Below are 23,726 nucleotides of genomic sequence, written 5' to 3'. Positions count from 1 at the left end.
TACTGTTTCTCATAAGCAGGATGCAACTCTGCTTGGTGTCATTGCTCCTGCTCAGCCTCTGCTGTCATTTAAACACCTTTTCCCACAAAAACAGCAGTACTTTCTGGGTTTATGGTCAGTCTTCTGAGACACATATAAACGTGTCATCCTTTGCCAATGGAACACCACATCATGTAAAACAATAAATACCTGCACATGCTCCTCTGTCTCAGTTTTATCATGACTGGTGAGCATCCTTAGGTTTTGGGAAAAAGCTTGTAAAAGAGCCCAAGACCCTTCTTTGCGTTTCTTCTGTCATACAATATTTCTTCTGGGCCATGAAATATCCTTGCATTTCTGCAGTTGACTTTCAGTCTCACTGCAGTCATACAAGACTATATGTGAACTGACCAACCCAGGAGAAATTCTCATGTACCTAATGGAAAGACACCTGCATGCTCTTGTATCACTGATGCATCGGTTGTTGTGGATGAAAGTTAAGTTGATGGCTAGAGAAAGCTCCTGTGCTCTTCATTAGGTCCCCTCCTATGGATAACTGGTGAACAAGGACTATGAGGTTTATTACGGAGTGCACCCATCCTGGAGAGAAGATTCACAGCAAACCTTTCTGTTATAATTGTCAACCGACTTTTTCAGATAATTCTCAAACAAGTTACGAAAGCCTTTACAGGGTAATCTGTTACCAAGTAATGATATCTTTCACACGCAAAAGAAAAATATTCTGGGTTGCATGCATCTCTCTGTTGAACATTATCCCATTTAAGTCATCAAAGTTTAATGACTCTTGTCTGCTCTGTGATAAAAGCAAGAATTTCTCATAACACCACCTGTGGGATTTAGCTCAATGCTGAGCTGAAAGTCAGCAGAAAAGACATGCAAGGCCCAGGTTCAAAGTGACATTTGCAACCTGACAGTACTAGCACTATGTACTAGCACTGAATATGAAACATAGCCTATAAACTGTAAATAGACTGACTTAATATCCTCATGTGTTCACTGGTAAAGCTATTTAATATGCATGTAATGCTTTATGTTGGAGCATATATGCTTTTATTTTGAAAATCAGCGGTATAAAATTAACATTTAAAACTCAGGAATCGGTCACTCCTGAACATTTTGATTTCTCTGAACACTTGTAGATGGCTTTTTTCTTTATGTTTCTTATAAAAAATCTGTAACTAGCTATTATATTCTAATATTTGATGTTTGGGGTTCAATCTGTCACCTGTTGAAGTAGGCAACTATGTCTAGGGTAACAACAGGTATCTCATTAAGGAGATTTAATGAAAAATCAGAAATAACCTTTAAAGCAAGAAAGACAAGTTTAACATCTTTCTTTCCCTCTGCTCCCCATGACTATAATTCACACTAATTTCCTTAAGGTACCAGTAAGTATTTCACGAGAAGTGAAATGCCTTGACAGAGCAAAAGGTATCATGTATTAGGTAGCCTTTGTATCCTTGCTGTGGCACTTCCTTTTCACCCGCTCTCTGCTATATATGGCACAATTATTATTTCTGAAACTAAACTGTATCAGGAGACAGCAAACTATAAACAACTTCCATTTGTAATTTCTATAAGACATAATGTCTTCTGAAAACTGTAAGTGGAAATGTGTGCTGCTGAGAAAGTTTGCCCTGTATTTAAAGAGTATGACAAGTGTCCTCTCAGGAGCTTAGTCCAACAATCACTGGAATAAACGGGAATGTTATTTTTTATTTAAGCAAGCACAGATTCAGACTTCAGCAATGAAACATAGAGCAGCACAGTTCTGTGTCTGATTGTAAAAATGTTTTTTAATTAGTACCGATAGCCAGCTATCTCCTCATCCTTCTTCAGACATGGGGTTTCACATTCCTCAGTATCAGTGCCAGATTCTTTCCTCAGATTCAGCTCTAGTTCAAGCACTTCATCAAAGCTTCAACCTTTTGAATTCACAGTTTTCTTCAGAAGCATGGTGCAGGTGCAATGATAGGACTGAAAACTCGGACAAAGTTATTTTCTGGGTATTAGAGATGAAATGTATAACCTTTAGAACTGATTTTACATGCTGTCATCTGGAGGTCAAGTAGTAGGGTCATAGAATGGAAAAAGACCTGGAAATAATCCAATTCAAACCCTATGAGTTGTAGGTGAGTGTCCCGTACAGGGTCTACAGAACATCTACTTTATACGAGCTTCTATATCACAGACCACATAGCACTTTCTAGCATTGTGTTACAAAGTGACGATTTACGGTAAAAGATCAAAACTCTCAACCATACAGTACTTCAGAAAGAAAGCAGAACCTTTATCCATGTCCAGGATTCCTGCAGTCAGAAGAAATTTGAGAGCCAGAATTTTCACCATGGGCTTTTACCCACATATAACCTGCATGTAGCTCTTCCATTACACAAGCTCTTCAGCTTATACTTTTCTTAAAGTGGCTTGCTATTTAGATGCTATACAAGGAAAGTACTTCCTTTAGATAGGGAAAGAAGTCCCCTTCATAGGAAAAATTGCTTAATGCCTCCCAGATGTGTAAGAAAAGTGAAAAACGATAGCTCATTTGAGGCAGGGCTTATGACTTAGTGAGATTATTAGTTCTCTGAATGAAGAGTTGTCTGCCCTGCATTTCTTCAGTTTCATTTAAGTTACAGACAAAAGAAAAGTAGACTAAAATGAAATGTATTAGGCTGCTCATGTCAAATAGCAAAAGGAGAAGGATTTAATAATCTTTTTCATGTCTATCAAATATATGTTATTTTAAAAAAATCACAGTTTCTTGGCTATCTTTACTGTTCTATCTGATATTCAGTGCCAGTTGATTTGTTTGTGGGAGAGGATTTTAAAGGAAAAGTAGAGCTAATTTTCTCTGTCAGCTTAACAAATAAAATCTGTGTGCTATGGATAGCAATCATTAAAAGGATCTGTCTTTAAAAATTGATGTGACATGGGTTCTCTTTGTTAGTCTTTTGATAGGAGATAGCAATTATAATTGTTTGAAGAAAGATGAGTGATACTATGGAACGAAATATGCCATATTGATTTAGGAAACCATTAAAGAGCACAGAAGCAATTTTTTTTTTCTATTTTTCACACTTGCATGCAGGGCATGCCCTTAACTGAAAATATGATTGCCATCAGCTGAGGAAGCTTACATATCACTCACTTGGTGTTTAAATGACTAAGCTACAAGAGTCAAATGGTTTATTGAATTAGAAGGGCAATCTTAAAGAGGGCTTCAAATCTCTGCACAAAGTTCTTTCATGGTACAAGGAACTTGTAGACTAAATCAGCTGGTCAGTATTGATTGCTCCAATAGTCCATTAAGTATAGACACCTATAGCTATATTCAAATATTGATATGGCATCATTTGCACATGAAGAGGAAGAGTAGGTTGGTAAAATTTGCCAAAAGCACCTCAGGCTTTCCAAAAATCTGCAATTACAGGAGCATCTCTAGACCGCAAGTTTTGTATCTTCACAAGAAAAATAACATCTTAAATTCTTTTAAGGACTCCTTCCATATGATGCATAAAATAATATCAGTTCTGGTTAGAACACAACTATAAATACAGAGGAGGATTGTGAAATTATCTGTGTAAAACTGGATTCATACATTAGAGCTATTAGATTGTTCACGCCTTTTTCAAATGTTAGAACCCTCATTAAAGTATCCTTGACTTAATTCTGTTTAAAAAAATAAAAAAGTTGCTATTGACGCTCTAATGCTGCCTTACTTAATCTTCATGTATAATTTATTCATCATACACTGCCATTGCTAAATCATTTAAGAATAAGTTTTCATTGTAAGAGGAGCGTCGCTGTAGTTAGATCATTATGTATTTCCAAGAAAATGTATTACTCTAGAGAGAAGAAAATATTTTTAGCTTTCTTATCTTCAATTTTTTTTCTAGTGATCTCTTTTTCTCTCTCTTGTGTTTATCCTTCATCTTTAAAGCTCTCATTCAGAAAACACTTGGCAATTGCTAAGTTTAAGCATACACTTAAAGTTGATGAGACTGAAAAATGTGTTTTTAGAATGTTGGTAATTATTTTTCTAAATAGTGATATCTTCACAAGGTAAGGAAAGAGAGAACTGCCTATGCTCACTCTCCCTGGTCTAAAAGTCACTCATTACACCTTTATTATTTCTCTGTGACAGTATAACTGTACTGGAACTGCAACATAGATTGGCAGACCTGTACTAACTGTTCTCCAGGTAATGCAATTTAAAAAAAAAAAAAAGTTAAATGACTAGCAAACCCACCCATTAGGGTTATGTTTATGCCTGTGAGTGTGGGTGGCAATACTCTTACCTCATTTAAGACACCAAGAAAGTTGTGCATCCAGTTTAAGCTTGACAGCTGGGTGCAACTCAGTTCCCAAAATATTTAATTTAGTGACATCTTAAATATCTTGGTGTGCCTTGTGTCGCTTTCAGCAACAGCTCCAAAGGAGTCTCCAAAGGGCTCTCTTTTTGTCACGTTTGCGAGCTCCATCTTGATGTCACAGGTATCCTAGAACACTTGAAACAGAGCAGAATTCCTATTTTGAGGCAACCGAACTGCATCTTTGACTCTTCAATGGGGATGAATTACCTTTTGGAGGTGTTCTCTTTTTTCATGGGACAAATAGAGTTTGGGACAACTACTTTGGACATGGTGACTAAATTTTAGGTGACTGAAGTCAGGTGAAATAGTTTCTTTTCCATGCCTTGCATACTAGCTGGATTAACAATCAGTCTCTGCTCTGTGACATAATTATATGTTCTATGAATAATACTGAAAAGTATATGAAATACAGTACATTAAAAACTACAGTAAGGTATATAAAATATTAATATGAACAATAGTATGTATAATATTATATCTTTGATCTGTATGCAAGTTGGAGGGATATTTTGGTCTTCAACTTGTAATGGCTATGTTTTGTTGCCCAGTTTACAGGCTTATAATGTGGCATTTTCTCTAAATCTATGTTTCTTAGCTTCCTCAAAGTAAAGTGTGAAAAATGAAAGCATGAGATTTACATTAGAAAGTGTATCAGTTACCTGTGATAATAAAGGTAAGCCTGTGTTATTTATATATATGTGTGTTCTAACAACTTTACAGAGAATACTTCATAAGCTAGGGAAAAGGGGATACAACAGCATAAAAGTATGATTTCTTTTTGCTTAAATTTGTAATATTTTTTCAGTACTTTATAGTACCTATTTTTTAACATTATGTTCGTGCAGTTGTGTTTTATTACTTAGTGGATGATTGTGACCTAAAAGTCTAGGTTAATAGATGGTATTTGAACTATGCCTGAAAGGCACATGATGGTGATCAAGAGTCAGAGAAAGAAATAAGCGAGGTGCTGGTACTTTACATAAGAATGTTAACCTTCCTGATTTTTAGGCTTTATTAATCTTCCTTTAGAATACTACAATTTCCTGGCTTTCAAATTTCTTATTTCTTGCAGAATGTTCTAATAAAGTTTTTTTCCTAAACTAATGGAGAGACATATCTGAAAATTAGTGTCAATGTTTTTTAAGGGAATTTAGTTATTTTTAGTAAGAGAAAACTTAATCTAATATTTCTATTTATTCCTAATTCTGTCGTTTGAAGTATTCTCAGGCAGGAAGATGCTCCAAAGGCCTGCTTTTGCTGAGTACCTGCTAAACAAAAGCTCTGACAGCAGCCCAGCTCCTGAGAACTTTTTAAGCTCTGCTTCTTCCCTAGCCCTGGTAGGTCTGTCTAGTCCTGTAAAGCTCATAAACTCCCCACTCCTCAGTGAAGACAGGAGAATAAACCACATTTGCCGTTTCTACAACATGCTGTTTTGGGGATATGCTGTTCTGAAATACATTAGGATAATGTAACAAATGCAAATTACAGCTGATTTTACAGCCTCTCAAATCTCACAAATGCCTTGTCCAATTACCCTCAAACTTTCTAGAGGAAAAAAAATCATCTTCTTTCAGAACACCGCACAAGAGAAATTTCTAATAGAACAGTCTGATGTTAAAATTAGACGGAAGGGCCTAAATGAGCTTATAATGGAAGGTACTTACAACCTTAGCCATGGAATGACTACCACAGCCCCATAATACCATCTATTTCAGAATATCAGAAAGCTTTAGACAGACTGCCTGACAGAGTATTCAGATATGGGGGGCAAAAATACTAGCAATGACAGGTCTGTGTTTATCACTATGCTGATATTGCCACTTATTGTATATCAAGAAAAAAAAACACTATTACGTTGACTAACTAAACATTGCCCACATTTGTGTTGAAAATTTATGAAAGCCAAATACTTTCGTGACTGTGTTTACTAAAGCCAGCTGACTTATTCTGTGTTTTAAATTATATAACACATGACAAAATATGATAAGAATCTGTCCTTAATTCACCTATTAAAATAGTTATTTTTCAGCTTTCAGCTAAGGCACCACCACTTTTCTTAGCTGGGCCAGCTCCGTATTTATACACATGCATGAACATTTATTTTGTAACACATCTGAATGTCTTGCACAAAAGCTTTGCCCATGGGAGTAAATAGCTTCCCTCCTACACCTTTATGCCTGAAGTTTGGCCTTGGGAGACCATTTTTATGCAGGTAATCAGGCCTGCATTAGTTTAACTTAAATTTAGACACCTAACCTAAGTAGATAAATTACGACCAGAGCTGCCATAGGTGATTCAGATCTCCACTGACTGTGTGAGGAGCTAACAGGGACAGTGCTTGGTTAGGTACCTAAAACTAGCTGGTATAAACATTATTCAGTGTGCCTAGTCCTCCCAAGTCAGGTAAGGCATGAATAAGAAGAAAGAAGAATGTTGACTCAACTCCTCAATGCAGTGTCCAAGACAGCTCTGTCTTGTAAAGGCAATTGCCATTTGCTGCTGGATTAGACCAACAGAAATTTACTATCCCATTGAACAAGCTCAGGAGCATGGGTATGTGTGTCAAAGCACCTCTTTCTCACAGTGTCTTTCAGCATTACTGACCTATGGACACACTGCTCCTTTCTCAGCTTTAAATTGAATCTTTAATATGTTTTTAGTGCAATTTTTTATTTTTCTTTTGTTTTGTTTTCTCTTCCTTATTTTAAAGATGAATGGAACTGAGGAAAGATGCAGCCTGTGGAAGTTTAGGAACTTCTGGGTTGCACAGGATGGAGGCCATGTGTTTTACTGTTTAAATACCTACACAGTGGTGACTGTGATGGTCTCTCTGTTGTAGCTGAACATTTCTAGTGGGTTCAATGTACTGCTTGTAGCTTGTGAACAACTGAACAAAATGAGACTTTCAGTTAGCTAGTTACTCAGTTTTATTCAGGCACTACACTGTTCCTATAACAGAGAAGTACAAAGATTTCATGCTTCTTGGATGTCATTAGTTTTCTGGTTTATATTTCAGTATTTGATTTTTTTTAGGCTAAATCCAAATCAGCTCTAAGTAAACAGAGAATGTTTTTCATGGTAATACCAACCAACGGGTCTATTCAACAGTAAGATTAATTATGCCTTGAACAGTGCCTGTTTCTTTCATTGACTGTAAAGGGTGACAAACATGTTCAGCTAAGGTGTACCTAACTATACTGTAGAGCTATAAAACTGGTTGAGGTGGGATCTCATCCTTATTGAGAAACAACTTTTGGTTCAGAAGTCCTGTGAGACGTTTTGCTCTCCCCTCTGTTTCCTTGCGGGTGAGATGTGTGCACTGCACTGTGAACTCAGTGTCAGACAGAGGCTGAATGCAACTTTTGACACTAGTTCAGGCAAGCACCATTCTGAAAGGCTCTTTTCCTATGAGGCCCTACCTGTGCTGAGGTACCGAGTACTAGTTTATTGACTCCCGATTATGAACTAACCGGATTGCTTTGTCTCCTTTAGCAAGACTACTTTTTTTTGTGTGTATATAACAGATAGGGTGTCAGTGATACACATCTGGTAGAGTTCAGATGGTGAAAATCCTTTCAGCCTATGTCTGTGTATGGGGTGCAGGTGCCCAGGTGCTGGCAGTGGGGCTGCAGGGGCGGCCTCTGTGAGGAGAGGCCGGGGCTGCCCCGTGCCGGACACAGCCGGTTCCAGCCGGCTCCAACTGACCCACCGCAGGGCATGGCTGAGCCCCTCAGCCAAGGTGGTGGCACCTCACGGAAAGTGTATTTAAGAAAGAGTAAAAAACGCTCTGTGAGAAGCAAGGAAAAAATATGAAAGAAGCAGCCCTTCAGACACCAAAGTGAGAGAAGAAGGAGAAGAGGTGCTCCAGGCACCAGAGCAGAGACTCCCCTGGAGCCCCTGGAGAAGACCACACCAGAGCGGGTTTATCCACATATCAGGAATGAAGGAGTGAAGTTGAGCCTGGAAAAAAGGGGAAGGTGCTGCTTTAAATTTTTTTTTGTCTTTGTTTCTCACCACCCAGCTCTATTTTGGTTGGCAATACATTAAATTAATTTTCCTCAAGTCAAGTCTGTTTTGCCTGTGGCAGTAACTGGATCTCCCTGTCTTTATCTCGACTCATGAGGTTTTTCATCTTATATTCTCCCCCTCAATGGCATCAATACCTCAACTTTCTGCCTATAAAGTTGCAGATCCTTCTGTCCTCTTCAATGCAAGAGGGATCCTTCCCTTAAAAAATATAGTAGATTCCCAGTTAGTCTAACTAAGTCAGTATAGAGGTTTATGACTTGGAAATAATTTTTGAGGTAAGTTCTGTCCATAAAGACATCATTTCTGAAGCTGCATTGAATTTGAGGTGGTGACAGAGACAGATGTGTAAAATATGTTTTCTCTTAAATATAGCACATGCATTTTTTTATAACTGGATATCTCCTCTTGTAGGGATACAAAGCACATATCTATTGTGATTAATGGAAACAAAAAGAATGAACTGCCTACTAAAATTTGTGATAATTTTAATAATAACTGGTACTTTCACTTGTCAGAAAATAGAAGAAGTCCAGAAATTTTAAGAAGAAGCAGTTTTCATTTATATTGTTTGGACAGAAATTTTGGAGTCTCTTCAGCTGGAAGTACAGCATTTATTTTTGTTATGCTGATTACATTGTACATTTCTCCATGCCACAGCATTCTCAGCATGGGTCTGTTCTCAGCCTTGTTGTTCCACTCTTAGGGAATTTATTCCTTCTTTAATTTTGCTGACTCCCATCTCTGAACCCACCAGACTAATTTATCTCTGGATATGGCACTACATGTTTTGTTATGACAAAAAAAAGGAATTACTGATGGTCACAGCTGGTAGATTTCTGCTGGAGGAAGATTGAGAGACTAATTCAAATCTAGAAAGCAGCAAATAATGCTTTGAAATGTAATGAAGGCTTTGGACCTGTACTAAATAAACAACAGTACACACATTACTGATTTCTTTTCTGTTTAGAATTTAATATGAAAGAGTTAAAATTAAGGCCATTCTACGCAGTGCTTGCTAGAGCTTTACTGTATTTTTGCATATAAAAAATATCTGTGCCTAGACACATTTTAAGACATCTGTATTTCTCCCTGGTCCTCTCATATATTTTATTTCTGTTATATTCTATATTACATAGACCCCTATCCACAAGTGGTGCCTTTGAGAATGTCAGGCCTTGACTATGTGAATAATCTGTGTGAAAATCATATTTTATTCCTGAGGCTTACAATTTAGAACCACTGAATATTGGTACAGGTTGCATAAATGTTGAATTCTTGATCATTGGTATCATGATTGTGATGCTTTTAATGCAATATAATTATTATTGTATAGTCTATATGATACCTAGCTATATGATATGTTTACATGACTACATGATAATTTAAGCTGCAGTATAGGAAGTATTCACACTCAGGATGTCACTGAATTGTGGATTAGCTACAAGCATCCTGAATAAGGAAGGATGTAAGAATGGATTTTGTCACTATCTGTAGCACTCACCATTCACCTTCGGTCTCCTTCAACAAGGTTTAACTAGAATGACTCATAGAATAGCTCAATAGCCTATTCAGATAATTTACCTACACCCTGACACACTTATGTAAGACATGGGATTGTCAGTAATTTACCTGCCGTGGTAGTTAGTTTGCTATATTAGCTATAAATACAGCTCATAATGTATTCACTATAGCTCATTGTCTGTTTAACTCTTCCACAGTCAGCTATTGTTGTGATCTGAGCCCTGAAGTTAGCAATACTGCTGATCTTAAACACCTGTCTTATAACAGATGTCTATTTCTCTCTTTCAACCAGACACCTAGCTATAATATTAATAATATATTTTTTTAAGTTAGTCCCCCCTGTCTTTCACTGGCTTAAAATTTGAGACTTTCAGGTTGTAGTAGGATGCAGTGATTCTTAATGATATGTTTAAAAAAAAACCAACCAAACAAAAAAGACACAATATATGCTTGATAGCAAATGAGCAGTGATAATACGTTTCTCTTCTTCATCTGTTTTCACAGACAGTCTTGTAAGTTACTGCTAAAACTTCTGTCTGCACCAGAATCATGCCTGGAAAGTTTCCACTCCCTTCCTCTAAAAGACCACCGTCCTTCTTCCTCCAATTTTTGGCACTGCCAAAATATATACTGTATATCTACTTCCAGACAAAGACGGTAACTGAGTGGCACCTGTGAACCAACATACTGCAAACTGCAGAATGACAGGCAGCAACACCTGAAGGAACCTGCCCGGGAATTTGAAGTCTGAACATATACTCTGTGTTTGTTGCCTGCAATCACTTGTTCTCTGTGTGGGTATATATTTATACGCACACATATATATCAGACCAAGAACAAATGGACTGAGGAGCTCTTATAATTTTAATAATGGGAACAAATTAAATCTCAGAAATTTTAATATAATGAAGAAAGAAAAGTGGTTCTGTTTTTTCCTTCTACCCATCTTATATCAGTGAAGAACCTTTTCAATATCCTAAAGATGACAGTTTAGTTTCCAAAACTTGGACCTCTGTTAGCACTGCAATTCTTTAATGATTTATACTCAATATGAATTCAGTCACAGACAGGAGAAAGAAAACAGCTTTTAGAAAGTCTTGGATACATTACCACAATAATTGTATCAGCAAGAACTTTGGAGCACAGACAAAAATACATGAAACAGAGGAACATTCACTATTCACTCAAGAAGTGCAAAGGAAAAGATCAATGTTTGCTCAATAAGGAAGGTCAAAACAGGCAGAAGGTAGAGGGAATTCACTGTCAAGACTGGGATGCAGAAAATGGAAATTGTTTTTCTAAAGAGCTGGTTGGTATCTCTAAAAAATCTAGATTCTTTTACAGATGCATTTTGCAGAATGCTGGTAGTTAATAAACAGATGGCTGCATAACAGATTTCAGCTGGAGAGTACCCATCAAGGGACAGAAGAGTGGAGATATGACCTTGTGTTTTGAAGCAGGAGTGGGAGAAAAAACCAGTGTGCATCCGTACTAAGTACCTCGCTGAAACCTGCAAAGTCAACTTGATTCAGTGAGCTTTGGAGAAGCAGGAGGTGGTCCAAGTAGTTAGCTGGTGATTAAACATAGAAGTTACCTTAATATCAACCAAAAAAATCTGGGCTTGAATATAATTTTTACCATTTGCTTCATTAGTACAGCAAGCTGGGTTGTGATATTTCACAGCTGTGCTGAGATTGACAGTAATATTGCAGCAAAATGAATATAGGTTTGTGTTTGGGAAGGCAGATACTTAAATCTCTGTAATTAGGCCTCAATAAGGAACGTAGTTAATGGTAGCTGTTTGCAACAGGGCTGTGCCAAGGGTTGTGCCTTTCTGAACCAAAAGGATCAGATGCAACCTTTTTTATTACTTTCAAAATGCTAATTAAAAAGTCTATCAGCATCTTGAAATAATTTCAGTAATTATGTCATACTATGAAGATGGCATTCACTAAAAGAATATGAGAAAAGATTTTTTAATCAATATAAGTAGTAGCAATACAGACTGGCCAATATCATCCTTATAGGATAATACTGTATATCATATTAGTAGAAAGTAATTTACTGTATAAGACATCCTTCTTCTATATTCTAACAACAAAGAAGAAGTTTAATTCTCCACTCACTGTTTCAGAAAGCCTTGTGGTTTTGTCTGATGACACAGAAGCATGGCGGTTTAAAAGGTAAAGATGGTGACACTTGGTCAGATACAGAAAGAAATAGGGCCTATGTCTCTTCAATAGCAATAGTTTTCACACTTTCCAAACCTTTTCCTGGGGAACTTCAGAAAAAGTAAGATGCGTACCATAATCAAGTAGAAATTTACAGGATTAAGGCTTCAGTGTTTGTCATCTTTCTGAGGACACACTGCAAAATTTGACAAGTTTTTTCCAACTTAATAGTTGCAAGAAAAAAACAGTTTTGTAGCGATGGTTTAAGTATTGATGATAAAAAAAGGGCTGATTTAAGCTATTAAAGCAGGAGGGTTAGCCATCTGGAAGAGCTATATACTATATAACATCTGTTGATTTCACTCTCCAGAACATCACTAAAATACTCACAATTAAGAAAAGCAGTGACTATGTATAAACATAGTTGACCATTATTGGAAGAAACACCCTATAACAGATGTAATTTTGATACCATGTAATTCAACAATGTTTCTTGCAATATTAATGGCCCTTTGTAACGTATTCTAATTTTAAAATTCATTACTAAATTATTCAGCAGTCTATAAAACAGATGTATGGCACTGCAGCACCCACGTTGCTGTATCCATTATAAAATTATATTTTTATAATCTGCATATAATTTGTCCTTTAAGTCTCATACAGAATCCACGGATGTTTCCAGGTGCTATGACTCACCTTCAGTTTCCTTGCTCCCCTGAAAGGTTTCACTTGTGTTCCCTTATTATCTATTTCAACATTAAATGTCAAGCTTTTATGGTTAGTTTAATTGGTACTGTTGCTCAGAGCTTGATAGGCATATATTTTAGGAAAACAGAACACAGAGAAAATGTTTTATTTTTCTTGTAATATCTATTTGCATTTGCTGGAGGTTAGAAATAACTTCTTTGTCCATGTATACTTGGTCTTTCACTCAGAAAAGGTATGAACTAGGAACAAACCTTGCACTTTTGCAAGACTAATTTGGTTTCCTCCTATAGGTGACAATACACCCTTGGATGCTCTTTGCACCTTCATCTCCCATGAATGTTACAGAAAATGTTCTGGAGGAAATTATATGACCTGGGTTATATGTCTGTATGACAGTTTCAGAAGCGGTTGAGAAGGGGAGGTGATTTTTTTTCCTCTGTTTTGTTTGAATTGACGACAGGATGACATGACAGAAAGTTTGGTTGAGCTGTTTGCTTTGTTACGTGGAACAGCAAAAAGTGGAAAGAGATAGATATTTGTCTAATTATAGTAGCTGAAACATGAAAGCTGATGAGGTAAAACAGACAAAGTATAAGGGCAAAAGGTTATGCAAAGTAGAACGTTATACCAGCAATGAAGGAAAAAGAGAGCTAGTTTTAAAATACTACATCCATATCACTTACTTTAAAGTCCAAGCTATGCACCACATCCAATTACCCAAAAACCTGCATGAAAGTGTACATAAATGGGTCCGAATAAGGTCAGGTTGCAACGTTACTCAAATTATTCAGTAAACATGTTTTCATATGCATTTTTGGACTGTTCTGTTTCAGGGTCTGGAGGAGAGCAAGATCAGAGACTCTAAAACATAGAATCATAGAATCATTAAGGTTGGAAAAGACCCTTAAGGTCATTGAGTCCAACCGTTAACCTGTCACTGCCAAGTCCACCACTAAACCATGTCCTCAAGCACCATGTCTACACGTCTTTTAAATACCTCCAGGGATGGAGACTCAACCACTTCCCTGGGCAGTCTGTTCCAATGCCTGACTATCCTTTTGGTGAAGAAGTTTTTCCTAATATCCAACCTAAACTTCCCCTGGCGCAGCTTGAGGCTGTTTCCTCTCGTCTTATCGCTTGTTACTAGGGAGAAGAGACTGACCCCCACCTCGCTACAACCTCCTTTCAGGTAGGTGTAGAGAGCAAAAAGGTCACCCCTCAGCCTCCTCTTCTCCAGAATAAACAATCCCATTTCCCTCAGCCACTCCTCATAAGACTTGTTCTCTAGACCCTGAACATATGCCTAGTGCAATCACAACAAATCACAGTCACAAATCACAATCACAAATATGCCTAGTGCAATCACAACAGTGATTCAAAACAATTTGCTGTTGATATACTTGACTTGGGTTTGATCTCCAGATTGACTACTAAGACTGAAATCGTACTGGGCTGATATTATGTATTGTCTAAATGGATCAAGGAAGCACGATAGTCCACAACAGTTAGCCCATTGTGGGTATCACTAGAGATAGTTTCAAGTTAGATACTTTGAACCTAGTCTGTTTTAAACTACTGTGAGGGCAGTATAAGCCTTTTTTACTTGTGTTAGAATGCTTTTATATGACCATGTAAACATTTCCATTGTTATTCTCTAGAATAGAAGCAAGACATCTGCAGCATGGTAGCTAGCTAGCATGCATCGTGATATACAGAACCTGTGCACTAAGTATGCTACAGCAAAGATTTGACCCACTTGGCAGTCTGCACCTAGAGTAGAAATATGCCTGATGCAGGATTTATCCCGCATAACATCAGAGAACCATCAATTCTATATCTAAATCTGAATGAATCATCCTATTTTTCCCATAGTCATTAGACAGACATGGGAACCCTCAGGAGGCTTTTTTTCTGATTTATCTTAGATGTTTATCATTGGTGGGATGAATTCCCTTTTGGAGCTGCTTTCAAAGGAACCTAGGATGACTAGCACTGACATAGACTGAAGATGCCTAAGCTAGTGCAAATAAATTCTATTCCTGTTGCAAACTCCTTTCTACCATGCCCCCCCCCCCCCGCAATCAGAATTATTCAAATATTTAAACTTCCTCTATTAACTTTATATGGAGCTTGGCATATTTCTCCCATTTAGCCTTTATTTTTGAAATGTCTTGAGAAATGTTGCCTTCCTTTTCTAAATTGTTATTATTCTTATAGGAACCCTGTGATCCCTGTGAGTGGTATGACATTATAAATAACAATGTCAAAGAACTAAATTTTTTTTCCACCTGGTACATTAGGAGTGAGATTCCTCTGGAAAATAAAACCTGTCCAAAAGGTTGCAGAGTGAAAACAATATAACGTAATAGCTGCAGAATCTACTATAGGGTAGTAGGTAATATAGGGAAAATTGCTCAGCTATAGAGTTAACTAGGAGTAATCCCAAATGGCAGGGCGCTTCATAGTCATGTAATCAACTGAAACAGCATTTAGAAAGAACAGACAGCTGGCCCAGTCCAAACATCAGCAGCCAAGTGGGAGAGTTTGTCATTCTGTAAATGGCAAAATAACAAATACCTGACCTGAAGATAATAGGTTAATTGCTTTAATATCACATTTTGCATTGATGTTTGTTTAAATGTTGTGATGGATGAAAAGAGGTCATTTTTTTTAAATGCAGGCCTTCCAGAACTGCAAATGTCTGCCCAGTGGCCTGATGAAAAACATCTCTTAGGTGATAAAATGAATTGCATGCAAATGACAAGTAGGCTTGATGTGCCCTGAAAACTTTCAGCTTGGAGTGACCTGTGATCATAAATTACTGGCATGCTGCATCAGATCCTAGACTTGTAATTTCATCAAGATCAACAAGATGCAATCTTGAAAACTGTTTGCATGATGTGAGGACAAATTGATGCCCTTGTCCTTCCAGACTGCTGGATCTGATGCTCAGGAGTCTGACTACTTTGTGTTTCTAAGTAGCAGTATAGGGCCATTGTAAATAATTAAGTAGAAATTTGTTACCCTTTTGTCAAATGTATTTCTGATGTTACTCTTCCTTTGCCTCTATTAAGAAATCCCTTGATTAAATTTTAAAGTCTTAAACAATTTGAAGGGCTGAGAGCACAGGACACAAACTACAGTCTGAATGTTTTGCACAAGAAAGTCATATTCTCTCTGGGAGCAAAGAAAATAATGTCAAGTATTTAATATGCAATCCCGTGATTCTCTTTCAAGACATGATGCTATGGATTTGATTACCAACTGAGTGGCTGGTACTTGTAGGTCATTTATTTTCTCATCTATTTGCTTTTAGAGATTCAAAATTTCTCTCTCAATATATTTACAAATATATCTATATAAATAGAATGTATAGCTGAAAACTTAATCCCATGCAGTTTCATCAAAAGGATACATATAGAATAGTTCATACAAATGTGGAATCTTCAGAATAAATGTTGTTATTCATAACTTAAAAGCCACAATTCTACCAATAAATGAATTCTAAGTCTTCTGAAGTGTATAAAAGAGCTTAAGAAAGAGACACAATATTTTACAAATAAATGGGAGCTGAAAAATTAATTACCCTTGTCTTGATTTCTGCATCTGGAGACATGATTAGTGATCATTCTTTTTATTATATACCTCTTTAAAATATATATACAGTTATAAAACTCACTCATTATTATGCATGTCTTGAAGCAGACATATAATATTTATAGTGAGAAAAGCCATTTACTGTGCATTGAACAAAGAACACGATCTATACTCAGGGAAGAAAAAAACATTATCAGGGAAGAGCATATATTCCCACAGCAGCGAGCTTAATTCTGGAGCAGAGGACATATCATTAATGTTGACCTATTAATGCTAGCAAAAATATTGCTGTGCAGGCCTAACTGCTCTCATACAAATATATCATTGTTTTATTTTTATTCTGATTTCCTTAATGTTTGTACAGTCAGTTACAAATAGCCTCCCTCCCTTAAAGCTATATATCATTTTTCACCTCACTCAGTGAAGCAGTAGAAAATAAAAGCATCCTAGTACAGCATAACATTTAAAAAACACTCCCATGAGTGACAGCTCCTCAGTCATCATACCACATTTGCACTCCCTAACGAGAATGCTGTGAAAAATGACAACTCCCTGTTACAGTTTTATTTACTCCCCCAGTAATATCTGGACACCCATTTAGAAGATTATAGTCATTAATGTATATTGCAGACAGTGCACGCACTCCTTAGACTTTACATTTGAAATATACGTGCACTAATTATTTGCTTACAGCAAATGATGACTCATCCAGTTTTCACACCAGACAGATCTAATTACATTTCATGGAGTCATAGAATCATAGAATCATTTTCCTAATTACATGCTCCCATTTCAAAATTTTACAACATTGAGTTAGGTACTTCCCCCAGTTAAACTTTGTAAAGCAAACTCTCTGTAAAACAAATCTCTCTGCCTCTCCTCTGCCAATGCTTCATTATCCCCCAGCCTTGATCCACACTGTCCCTCCAGCTGAGAAGTGCATATAGTTTCTTCTGAAATAAAGATGCAGACTTTCTAAGAAGACCTCAAGAAAACCTACATGTGTACCACTAGGTATATCTTTATCTTCTTATAACTAAATGAGCTGACTCCACAGACAGCATTTTCAATGTCTGTCAGAGAGCAAGAAAGGCTCAAATACTGAACTTCAAAAACATGTTCAGCAACTGTTAGTGGCTGCAGGCTGTATAATGAGTACCACAGAGAACATTATAAATTGCAAGCTGAGGAAAGCTACAGACACAATGGACTACGTTATATTGTCCAATGCATGGTAGACATAATGGCACAGTAACAGAAAAACATCTTGTATATACTTGTCAGAGTTGTGGTCCAGCAGCAGATTTTTCTTTTTTAGTTCCTCCACTGGGAAGTCTGCAAATCTTCTGAGTTGCAACTGCCAAAAAATACTATTTTTTTAAATAATTCTAACAAGTTATATGATATCTCAGGTCCAGGTTCTAATCTGGATGCTGCTGATCTAAATTTGGTGAGCTCAATTGAAGTCAGTGATTATTTTTGGCAGAAGAGCACAAGTGGGCCTGTGTTTTGCAATATTTCACTAGTTGTCAACGTCAACTACACTTAAAAAACTCAAGGGAGAGATGCCTTGAACAGGTGATGATATAGGAAAATGAATTATTTTTGAGCATTTTGTATGCTCTTTGTTTAGAATCTTTAACTCACTTACAGTAATTTATATCGTAATGTTGAATGTACAAATAAACATTTCCCAGAAGAACTTTTAAAGTAATCTTTTTGATCCACTTTCATAAAATTTTAATGTACTGATCTTCAAGTTGCTTTGCAATTTCAGCATTGAAATAGTCTATAAAGTACCCACAAAAATTATAAGCAGATACCGTAATCCCAGTACAGTTCTGTGAATCGTAAGACTAAGTTTGTCTGTTTGTGGCCACAGAAGATCTATACTACTGTCACATAACTGGGGTGTGATGGAGCCAAAGTCCAAATCAAATAATTGCTTTTTGCCCCCTGAAGTTCATCTGCTAATTTTAACTGATAAGGTATTTAGTCTTCCTTTTCTGTCCAGACAGCTGGTTTGCTGAGTGCTTTCAGGTATGTCCCAGGATCCTTTTCAAAGGTGGCTGGACCTTGCTTGTTTTGATTTGTTTATGTAAATGTTGTTCTACCATGGCTGATTATTTCCTGTTTAATATTACCTCTGACTTTGTTTGAGCCACTGCAGTTATTCACCTATTTATAAAGGAAAGCCCTTAGCATTTGCCAGTTTTTAGTATGCTGTGGTATGTGAACTACTCAAGGACAAGAAGGAAACCTTGATGTCATCAGCACTGATTACTGACAAATTGTGACATAATTGATAACTAGTCTGCCTCTGTTGCCTAGTTACTCAACCAGAAATTCTTTTGGGCACAGTGTGTTGTCCAGAGCTCATTTAAAAAAGAAAGGGCAATATAAAACAGCTGTGAGAACATGATTTTTCATCATACGCTGTTGTGGAATTTCCTGGGTGGAATATATACAGTCACAGCAATTTATATATATATATATATATATATATGTATATTGAATAGATGTAGTGACAGGCACGTTGACGTCTGACTGTGCTACCAGCTCTTGGTGACTTCTGTTACCTCCATTGGTGGAGCTATTCGTTGAGAGTGATATTGAGAGTGTTTTTCAAGAGGTTCTCCCAGCAGTGCAACTTCAGCTGATACTGTACCATGAAAGTTTTTTTGCTTGTACTCAGTCTTTATTTCAGGGGTAGTTTCTCACACTGTGGTATAGGTATTCTCTGCTTATCAGGCGTTCACTCCTATGGGATTTCCCCATGTAAGTAGGTAACAGATGTCTTTACCTTACTCTTCCTGGCTGGCCACAACACTTGCAAATGCATTATCATAAATCTCTGTATGTATATGTAAATAATATCTTAAAAGCAAGGGGAAGTAAAATTCTACTGAGGAGACTTAGCTCTTTTAGACTCTGAGGAAGGCTTGGTCTCAGTACAATCTTATACTGTTTAGATCATCCAGTTGTGTATGTATATATTTTCTATCTATAATTATGCCTTTGTGAAAACCTTGCTGTTTATCAAAATATTGTGAAAAAGAAAAAAAAAGTGTTTAAATTCTTGGCTTGGTTTAATCCCCGACTCATCCCATTAGTTTACATAGCCTAGTTTGGAGCCCTGTTTCTCATCTGAATGGAAGAGCTTTTTTCCTTTAAAAAGGCAAAACCAGAAAAGAATGTTTTGAAAGGTAGAATGAAATAAGATTGTCATGTTATTTGGTAGGTGATTTAACATTTGATCATCTGTTATTTGCATATCAAAATGAGACATAAAAGCAGCTTGAAAACAACAACTGCAGAGCAGTAACAAGAAGCTACCTACCAAAACTCATATATAGGACTGGGATAGACTGGTCTATTGTATATATTCATGTCATTCTTGAAAACACAGAAAAAAAAAACCAAAAAAAACCAGTGTATGGAAACATCTGAGATTGCAGCTCATTGTAACTCCAATTGCTGAAATTCTTTTTGCATGAATTTTTCCACTCTCGAGTCTTAGTCCTTCTATAGTTCCCTGTGCTCTCCCCTGCAACCCTTGGGTTTTTTTTCTTTTCACTTGCCTTTTTAACTCAGTTGAAAACTGCTCCTCCTTCTCATGGGGGAATAACTGTCCCTTTCTGGGTATTGTTTGGACATGTAGCTCTTTTGACAAATATAAAGGCAACATTAGGCTGTACATTTTATTTTTAAACCAAAACAACATATGCAGCTGACTCTAATTTTCTATCATTAAAGAAGAATCAAGTAAGTGGAACAAAGAACACTGTATACAAATAACAAAATTTCACTTTCACCTAGACATGTAGTCACATGGACCAGCTGGTATAAATTGACATTGCCTTTAATAGAGCTATATCAGGTGACACCAGCTGAGCATCTGGCATCTATTTAGAGGATAAAATATAAAATCCGTTTGCTGTTTTGATATATGTCTGTGCTTTCAATGAAGAGAGGGTTGTTTGAGTTGGAATATCAATCTGCATGTTATTAGTTAACAGATTAAAACTAACCTGAGAAGCACTGGTGATTACATACACATTTGGATTTTAACAAGTCCGTGTTTTTGCAGAACTGTGAGTAGTTATACGCCTGGCTGGGTGAAATGGGATGAAATAAATCAATAATTTATTATGAGCATTTACTCATCGATTTAGTGTGCAAATCATAAGTAATCATGTGTATTGTGCCAAAGAATGAGTTGAACTGAGCTCATTAAAAAGTCTTATATAAAACTTGACTCCTTAGGATAGTTCGGTCACATGATTGACAATACTTAAGATTCTTATATCCCTTCATTTAGCTCAGACTTAGTAGCAGATTGTCCTCTTTGCTATGAAGTCAGAGCACTATTATCCATCCATTTGCTCAGAGATGCACTTCTCTGTTCCATTCTCACACTTTCAAACTGCTCTTCATTTTTTCTTTGTTAGATTTTAAAGTCTTTTAATTGACGAAAAAAGTAATCGACGTTCTTTTAATTCTCAAGAAAAGTGGTGAGGGTTTGGGGTTATGTCGCTGTCAACGTATAATTCCCATTTGTGTTTTGTGAATACCCTGTTGTGTTTTACACTTCATTTTGAAGGTAACGTTAAGTGCAGCTTAAAGCATTCATTTTAAAGCAGGAGGTTGACACATAGTGAAGAGACTATAGCTGGGAAGCTTTGATAGAGCAATCAAGGGCCATCAACACTTAATGGCTCTACACCAGTGGATCAATGGGCTTGCTAGCAGCAGGGCCATTGACTTTGAACAACTGTCTGCCCAGAAGCTGAAAGGGTGCATGTTCATGTCAGAGCTGGAAAATTTGCAGCATAAGCACAGGGGGTTGAAAGGAGTCACAGGCTGTTTTAAAAGGGGAAAGTTCTCTGTGCAAACAGTGAAGTTTCTTCTTCAGTAGTTAGGTGAGCAGTTCAACAAGGCCAGAGGGTTGTTTGTCTCGAAGACACGGCCTAAATCCTGTGTCCACTCTGTTGCTAAAGGAAAAGGAATGGTAAATGCTTTCTGGGATGTTTAGTTTTAGATAGATTTATGCTTAATTTTTTAAATATGAAAGTGTGTATGCATATTTGAGAAATTGCACAGCCGAGCCAGTGGTTCTTCCTTTTCCTGTGCATTGTCCCTAAATGTTGCCATTGTGAAATTAGACTACACTGCAGCACAGAAATTTTTGTCAAAAATTTCCAAGTCAAATTTTTGTAGACAGCTGTGTCTCAAGGAGGCTGATACACAGGTTTTACAGTGTTAGCAGCAGCACCATATGGTGTTCCATTACATAAACTTGATCTAACTTGATTTAGCACTAAAGAAGTCTGTCCAAGAAAGTTTTCTGGAATTTATGATCAGCTATTAACTAGGATTAGGAGAAGTACAAAGGTATGGGATTCAGTGATTCAATCCAGACCTGACATCGATTGCAAGTAAATTGTCTCGAGAATTCTGTGTATCAGTAGAGTGGGTTGGGATTTTTTTGTTTACCTGGAAAAAAAAGAAAGAAAAAAAGAAGAAAAAAAGTATTGGGGTTGTGCATAGGTGCGTGCATTTTCTTCTGGCTAGCAAAATTCAGTGGTGTGACAGTTGCTTAGGTAACTAAATGTTTTATTTAGAGCTGAAGAAATATGTGGTAAATGGACTTTGAGGACGAAATTCACCACTTTCTGCAAAATGGTTGAGAAATTGGATGTTTGCAGGGACATAATGGGTAAAAGGTACACTAGATTCACAGACAGAACAACATGCTTGATAAAAGGTGGATAATGGAATGTGGTCATTAGAATGGGAATGTTTCAGGGGATAGATATGTTTTCAACAGTGGTATTCAAAAGATATATCATAGAGAAATACAGAGACTGACATTTTGGTTTTAAAAAGAAGCATCTATATAATACAGACAAACCTACAGCATGTGGGCACTGATAACACATCAACACATCACAAGCTTTTTATTTAATTGAGTGTGATTTAGGAAAAAGCATTTAGAACACAGTCTGCTCCATCACATCAAATCAATTTAAATTAACGGACCAATGTTTCAGCTGTACACTGATGCTAATCAAGGACAAGATGTTAGAAGTTTCTAAGCAGCTCTTGTAAGCTATAAAGAACTTTGATTTCTGTTTACTACAGTGGGAACAAAGGGTCATGATCGACATCTTTCACAAAAAATTGTGGTCTTTTTGTAGGATTTTTTTCAGGTCATATGCAGTTACTCTCATTCTTTTGTCTGGATTTGCCATAGCTATAAGTAAATGTTTAGCTCTTAGGTAACAGTCTAAATAGGTGATATTAGGCATATGATGAGATCAAGTGTGTTCTTAAATGGATGGTGATTTTTGGTGTTATCATCTGAATATTCCAGAAACATTATTTAAAGGATTTTTTTTTTCTTTAAGGTAGAGACAATTAAAAATAGCTCCATCAGAAACAGTTATTAATGAAATCCTTTCATAATATTTCATTCTCTAATGCTACTTGAATAATTAAACAAGAACAACAAGAAGAAAATTCCCAAATGACAAGTTAATATCATTTTCTTTCTTTCTTTCTTTTTTTTTTTTTCCTCCAGCTAAAATCCAGAGGGACAAGTGGTTTGTTGGGTCAGCTTTAACAAATGGATGTGCAGTCCCTGTTACCAGGGCTACAAATTATGGCCATCTTTTCTCAAAATCATAGAAACAAGACTACAACAAACATAAATTACCTATAATTTTCTTATTCCAATAATTCAAATTCACATTTCCATTGCTGGGGATGAGTAAAGGAAAGTATGATTCATGTTGCAGTGAAAAGCTATTAAGGTCTAAGATTACTTAGGCTTTGAGTGAAAGGTGCCTGTTACTGTAAATGTGGAAAGCTAAAATAAAACCTTTGGTTAGATTAGAAGATGTGTTTAAGATCTTTGCACCTATTTGGCTGAAAATGTGTGTCAGTCTTTGAAATTTTACTGTCCCCCAAAATTTTCTAGTTTATTATTAGCACATTGAAAACAATCTCATTTTCAACCTGTTCTAAGTATTATGGGTCCCCCTGAAAAAGGAAAAAAAAAAGTATGAGAAAAGTCTAAATAAATCTCCAGCCCTTCACTGACATCCAGCAGTGAGCTAGAAATTACTTTAAACATGAGCCAAGCTGTTCACAAATGAGTGTCTCCTCCTTTGAGGATCTGTATTGATTCCATGATGCTCTAAGAGCTAGAACTTTCTGTCCTGGTGCGCCCTGAGCGTGAAGGAAGCACTGTATAAAAGACGTACTTTCTGCAGCAGTTATACAGCTCTTCACTTTAGTGCATGATGTGTCTAGAGCCAAT

The sequence above is a fragment of the Nipponia nippon genome, unplaced genomic scaffold, assembly GCF_047370975.1.
Source record: "Nipponia nippon isolate SJK-2023a ecotype South Korea unplaced genomic scaffold, ASM4737097v1 scaffold_2, whole genome shotgun sequence".
NCBI classification, from domain to species: domain Eukaryota; kingdom Metazoa; phylum Chordata; class Aves; order Pelecaniformes; family Threskiornithidae; genus Nipponia; species Nipponia nippon.
This window is presented reverse-complemented; position numbering follows the sequence as displayed.